General features: G+C 25.7%; 1 long non-coding RNA gene across 1 annotated transcript; it reads right to left on the reverse strand.

Annotated features, from left to right (window-relative positions):
- Window positions 1–5,961: 5,961 nt before the first annotated feature.
- Window positions 5,962–6,235, reverse strand: LOC136084145 (uncharacterized). The gene is made up of 2 exons (XR_010640358.1): window positions 6,205–6,235; window positions 5,962–6,123 (listed from the first exon to the last, which is right to left on the reverse strand). It is a non-coding gene; the product is annotated as an uncharacterized LOC136084145 (long non-coding RNA).
- Between the last annotated feature and the right edge of the window lie 1,142 nt (window positions 6,236–7,377).

The raw sequence follows: 7,377 nt of genomic DNA on the forward strand, positions 1-7,377 counted from the left end.
GAAATTTAAGTTTTACGATCTACGGCCATTCTATGTCAAGCTAATAAATGATCTTCCCCACAATATTTGTCTTAGCATATGTCATCAAAATTTCAGGTTGTTAACGAATGCTCTTCAAAAAAATTCAATATTATGTCAGACATAGTAGACAGATCTGTGTGTAATTAAAACAACCAATCTTGCATGTTTATGGAATAAAATCGCTCTTTGTTTTTGACCAATGGTCATCAGAAATGCGCAGAAAATTGAACAACCACTAACATCTTTGTTAGAGGTGTACATATTACTGCATCAGCAATTGCCAGATTATATATGTCATGTGTATATAAAGCGACAACAAAGTGCATACTTTAGTTTATGTCGCCAAAATGTTATTTGTAGTACAATAACAAAATTTAATAATTTTGTATTAAACTTTTTTTTATATTTATAAACTAATTATTCATCTATTTATATTTTTATTTCTTCTAAAATCAGATGGATTTCAGTGAAAATTACACCATAATAAAGCAAATGAAACTCAATCTGCTTACTGGGTTCATAAGCAACTAACAGTATTCACCGCTACAGTTTGGAGCAAGAACAGTACACATTCCTATGCCATTATATCTGATCGTTTACTTTATGATAAATATGCCATCTTGTTCATTATCAAACAATTATTAAGTCGTTATCATAATATTTGTAAATTACACTTTTTCACTGATGGTTCTTCATCTCAATTCAAAAACTTTTATGTCATGACAGTCATGAATAACTTGTGCAAACTATCATCTGATCTTTTTGAGATTCGTTGGCCATTTTTACAACATCACACGGAAAGGGGGCAGTTGATGGCATAGGTGGAGAAATAAAAAGAATGGTTTGGACAACAGTAAAATCTAGAAAACAATATTGTCGCAGTTTAGAAGATTTTGTGAGCATAGCAAGTGAAAAAAATACCAAAAATAATGTAAGTCATTATTTAGAGAAAAAACCTCAAAATGAAGCTTGTAGATGTGAAACTTTTGATTATTAAATTTTCATTTTTTTCGATCATCTCGATTACAAATGAGTGTATTACTGCAAACCAAAGTGAGATCGATGAGACGCTTCTCAAAGATAAGTTTAAAGTCAAGGGTATTCGTCAGCACCACTCTTTTCTTTTTAATATTGATGGTGCTTTTATGGCAATTTGTAACCAATCAGAAATGGTAAACATTGTTAAAAATTCATCATCTTCATTATTGATAAACGCGGCATCATCTTCATCTGAAAAGTGCAAATTTAATACTATATCCTCAGGTATATTTGCCTTTGTAGAATTGCGTTCTGCTGGTAGAGCAAAGACATACCTTGCCGAAGTATTAGAAATTTTAGATAATATAGCACATTTTAAATTTCAAAAAGAACAAAACGAACTCTTTTTTATATAACCATCTGTATACGACCTCTCCTGGCATGACTTGTGTGAGTTAAAACCGTCAGTACGGCAATCACACTTTGATAACTGTTGACACATTATTATCGAGCCAAAGTGTTACAACTACACCTATTTTTAGAAATGTGATATATCTTTCTTATCTTTAATATAATATATTAACTATATAATACATTATTTATCTTTAATATAATACATTAAAGTATTGTTTTTTAATCAAACATGTATTTAATTAATTAGTATTGATATATATGTTATTTATGATAGTTGCAATCGATTTATTTTTAAAAATACAATCCAAAAATGACTAATGTTTGCATGTTTTGTTCATTACTTTTTTTTTGTCCGTGCGTGATTTTGGTTTAAACTACTACTGTGGAGCAAAGAATTCTGTAACTTTGTAATATTCTTTAAGAATGCTTTAAGAATTCTGCAACTTTGTAATAATCTTTAAGAATGCTTGTATAATTACCAATAAAAAACAAAACACTCGTCACTAATACATTTTCAGAGAAAGTAAGGTTCATTTATTAATTTTTTATTTATTGTTTTTTTCTGTTCCGTGCGTGACTCTAATAAAAAATTAATTTATTCTATAATGAAGCAACCCATAGCTAATATACTTTGTATAGGTAATATATACATAGATGTCAATTAAATAAAAGTAAGTTGGTTATTACAAATTACATAATTTTCAAGATAATTTAACAGATGCAATGTTCCGTGCACGATTTTTTGGAAATGTCCTATTTGAACTTAAGAAAGTATTCTTTCTTTGATTTCTCATTTTTACATTTTATAAATTTTTTGTGAAGTTTATTTTTAATATTTATCCATTTAATGATGCCAACAGTAATCCATGAATTTGATATGGTTTTATTAGTATTCTTAGAAGACAATTTAAAAGGGACATGATAATCAACTATTTTGTTTACCAGCTCAAGAAATTTTTATGAAAAATTACTGATACTATAAGTGACTTGATGACTTAGTGGTAGCCATTCAGCATCTTTTAGATCTTTGAGAAATAGATTTTCATTAAAGTGTTTAAAACAGGGACGATATATTTTTCTTTGTGATTGTTTAATACTCTTGCTTGGAAAAGCTATGAACTGCATAAGATGGTCAGCAAGAGATACTGTAAGGTTGCCAGATGCAAAATTAGGGTCATAAAATTTTCAAAATATATTATCTATTGGTGTTTTGGAATGGGGTGTAATTCTAGTTGGTTGGGTAATAAATGGGAATAGAGAAAAAGAGCACATGGAATCAAGAAAGCTGATACAACTGGTATTGCTGGATACAACATTACAAGAGTCGTAGTTTAAAAGATTAATATTAAAGTCTCCTAAGATCATTATATTTTTATTTTCATAGGATAACTTGTCATGTAGAGTTTGTATGAATTAATTATTAAACTCATTTGTGCACAGACAAGGATGATGGTAAATACATCCCATTATGATTTTTTTTATTTGGATATAAGATTTCAATGAAGGTTGATTCAAGTTCTTTTAGTTTTAAAACTTGAAGGTTAGATCTCAACTTGTACTTCAAGTCTGATTTTATATATAGAAGTATCCCTCCTCTGTTGGAATAATATTTGGTATGTTCAACAGTGCAGCCACTTAATGAAATATCAGTTCTAAGAATTTGATTTTGCTTTAAACGGGTACAGATATTGCAATAATATTTGGTTTGTTTTCCATAAGGGCTAGCAAACATCTAAGGTCATCAATGTATAATGTTAAAGATGACATATTAACATGAATAAAAGTTAGAATCTTTATTAATGGCATGATTATATTCAGTTGTATCATAGTATTTACAATTTATTTTAAGTTTGTTGAGATTTTTAAAAAGATTTTTATGATGAGGAGGTGTTTCATATTGTCAGATGTGTAAAAAATTATTTGCACTATTTATAGTAAGCATGAGTTCATTATCAGAAAGATTTAAGAATGGTAGAGTGTTTTGCAAACATATGTAACAGTACCAATAGCCTGTTTCTGACACAAGATAATTGTAGCATTTATTAGTTATCCTGTTACATTTAATATGAACCCATTTGTTGCAAGAATCACATTGTATGGCTTTATGATTACTTGAAACTGATTTGAAACAGATACCACAGGGAAACTTTATCCCCATTTTATAGCATTTAAAGTATTAAGTATTCAATAATTAAATACTGAAAATAATTTATTAGTATTTTAAAAAATGCAAAAGATTTCTCAAATAATTAGGAAACTCTAAAATATATTTAAATAGAGACTAAAGCTAGTTTCGAAGATATGTAAATTTAGTTTTGAAGATATATAAAGTTAGTTTAGAAGATATATAAAGTTAGTTTAGAAGATATATAAAGTTAGTTTTGAAGATATATAAAGTAAGTTTTGAAGATATAGTAGATATATGGGATATGTGAGGTTTATTAGCAACTATAGATAAACAAATTAGATATTAAACTATATGGATCATCGAATATTGAAATATAAATAAAAGTTTAATATTTAATTTATATTAAATATTAAACTTTTATTTATATTTCAATTATAATATTATAATATTAATTTAAAGTCCAGTATTATATAGGTATTCTCTACTTGAGATATATAGTATACAGCAAGTGATACAAAATAGGAAAAAATAAAATACTGTAATATGATACATACAATACAATAAAATACTGTTGATACATACAATACATACAATATAATACAAAATGATACATACAATACAATAAAATACTGTAATATGATACATACAATACAATAAAATTCTTTAATGATACAACCAAATATAGCATAAAAAATTATATAATATAATATATATTAGGATAACAATAAAATAAAGTAATTAAAAAACAAAAAAAGTTCTAAAATATGATCTATTTGTATAATGTGAAGCAGATAATTAATATATTAATTAGCTCAATATTTTAATACTAAATTATAAAATATATTATTTATCTTATCCCATTAATAATAGACTGTATATGTAACTTATAATATAATATAAATACTTTAAGAGAATTTTAACTAGAGTGAAAAATAAACTATATGTTCTTACAGAATCGTAAAAAAAATTTCTTGATATATTTTTTAACTTCAGATCTTTAGCAAAACTAAGAGTATTATTTATTCGCATAAAATATAAAAGTACAAAGTCAGTTAATACTAAGCGACTAAAGTAGCTTCAAGTAAGATGCCAGATAAAAGTAATTTACACCATAGCCTATGGTGTAAATTACTTTTATCTGGCATCTTACTTGAAGCTACTTTAGTCGCTTAGTATTAACTGTTAGTATTATTCTTAGTATTAACTATACGATTAGTATTAACTATTAGTATTACTCCTATGGCATAGGAGTAAAGGTGAATAAAATTTATGAACGGATATTTTTTAGAAGTACTTTTATCCAAATAAACAGTATATATTTTTCAGTTATTTTGTCTGATTTTATTTACCCACATTTAAAACTAAGTCATCAAGGTAATTTACACCAGAAGAAGATTAAGTATAATTTATTCATACATAATTTATTTATATATATAATTTATTATAAATTAGATATATTATATATTATTTATATAATATTTTTATATAAATAAACATATAAATTATATAAATACATATAAATTATTTATATGTATATATAATATAATTTAAAAAATATAATATAATTTATATGTCCAAACAACAACAAATTTTTACCTGATTAGAGTAGAGTTTTTTAATGTCTGAGTATGCTTTTTTTTCAATGAAATTTGGCAGGTAGTAAAAAAAAAGGTTTTTTAAGGTGAGAGAATTTATTAGAAAAATGAACCAGCTTTGATATATAGTTGATGTCCAAAAAGCAAGCAAATTTTTAACAACAATCAAATTCATAAGAAATAAAATTTAACATAAAAAAACTCCATGCAAACTTAAAGCTCCATAATTCTAGTATTCAAAAAATATCTATGTTGATACATTCTAAAAACTAACAGAGCAAAACAAGTTCAATGCAAGTACAATGCAACTTTACAGCAAACTTGAACAAGCGTGTCATAAATTATAATTAACTAGCAGAAAGCAACCCGTAATACGGGTTACGGTCGGTCTGTTAATTTACAGTGACTGTTTTCCACAATTTAAAGTTGAGAAACCTTAACTAATACCCTGTAAGAAAAACGCCTTCAAATTAAAAAATTAAACCATCTGTAAAATTAAAATAAATTAATTTACCAATTATTTAACGTTATTTGAGTAATTTACAACTGACATAGGTCATATCAGTGTATGGCAGAACCATTTTCCTAGACATTACTAAGTTCAACACAATACGTTTTTAGTTACTGACACAAAATAATAGCACTTCATCATGCCTTAAATTGACGAAAGATTAAAGCTAAATTCTTGTTACATTTTTTATAACATGAACTTTAATTAATAAGATTAATATGAAGTGAACGTAAATTATTTATGAGTTATTAATTTTTTGGTATCCCCTTGATACATGTTTCTTTAAAAAAGGAAATTGTCTTTAAAACGATAAATGCACACAACTAAATAAATTTATTATAAATAACTAAGCAATTGAGTACAAATACGTTTCAAACAAAAAAAAGTTGATTTACAATCAAACATGTGTATAACAAATTGTAAAAAATATGTAAACTTTGATCTTTTATATTGCATTAATGCGTCGTATGACAAACCTAAAATAAAAATTGTAACAGATAAGTAGACATAAAAGAAAAACAAAACAAAACAAAAAAAACAACTGGAATACAATTTACCTGCTTTTCGGTAGCCTGTTGTCATACTTACTGCTGTCATGATGCAACTTGTCGGTGTTGTTTTACGACGTTATTTCACGTTGGCTTATAGTAAACTTTAGTTAAATTTAAAAGACATAACAATAGATTTAAAATATTTTAATTAAAAAGCAAAAAAACAAATGCTTCAAAGAGCCAAACTAAAAACATTAAAAATAAAAAATCAAATAGATATAAATAAATTGCATTTATATAGCTAAATAGTCTTGGCTTATAGTAAATTTTAAAAGCAGTGTTTTCAATAAATTAAACTACCAATTAATTATTTTTAACAAATAGAATGTAGCATCATATTATGATGATTGGGTAGTGAATCAATTTAACTATATTTAAGTTTAATTGGTGAAAAACAAATAAAATTTCAATTAAAAAAGACAAAAACAAACCAAATATACAACAATATGTTATAAAAAGAAATTACAAATTTAAAAAAAAATTAAAAAATTAAAAAAAATAAAAATAAGTCACCGAAGAAAAAACGGCAACAAAAAAGTTATAAATATCTCCACTGAAAGAAGACATTTACAACCTTTTAGTTTTTGTTTTTTCTTTGGTGTCTCCCAACACCCCGGTATGGATGAGCCCTCCATTTGAAGGATGGCTCATCCATATCGCCATTATTTTTGCCACTTATTGAAGGATCCGAGAGAGACCTTGGGTGTTGGGAGCGATATCTTTAGTATTCCTCAAATGTTAATGACTCTAAAATTACAAATAGAAGGATGTAATAAAATTTAAAAAGAAGAGGATGCTAAAAATAAATTAAAAAAAAGTAAATTAAAAAGAGTTAAACTTGTGAGAAATTTAGTTTTAATAAAAATATGAGTAAAATGCAAACAGTTTAAAAACGTCATATTTATATTAAATAATTCTTTCACTTATTGCACATATTTCTCCGTAAAAAATATATAAAATTTAAAACACAGCCCTACCAGTTATACTTCTACCAGACACTAAAGACAAAATATACTTCAGAATAATTGATAGAATTATATTTACATATAAATAAATATATAACTATAATTTTTTTTACCTATTCCCCTCATTTCTTCCATGAAGTTGTCTAAAGTAAGAAAAAAGATAACTGAAGCTAAAACTAATAAAAACTAAACTAAAATTAACTATAAACCAAAA

This window comes from Hydra vulgaris, chromosome 08, assembly GCF_038396675.1.
Source record: "Hydra vulgaris chromosome 08, alternate assembly HydraT2T_AEP".
Classification (NCBI taxonomy): Eukaryota; Metazoa; Cnidaria; class Hydrozoa; order Anthoathecata; family Hydridae; genus Hydra; species Hydra vulgaris.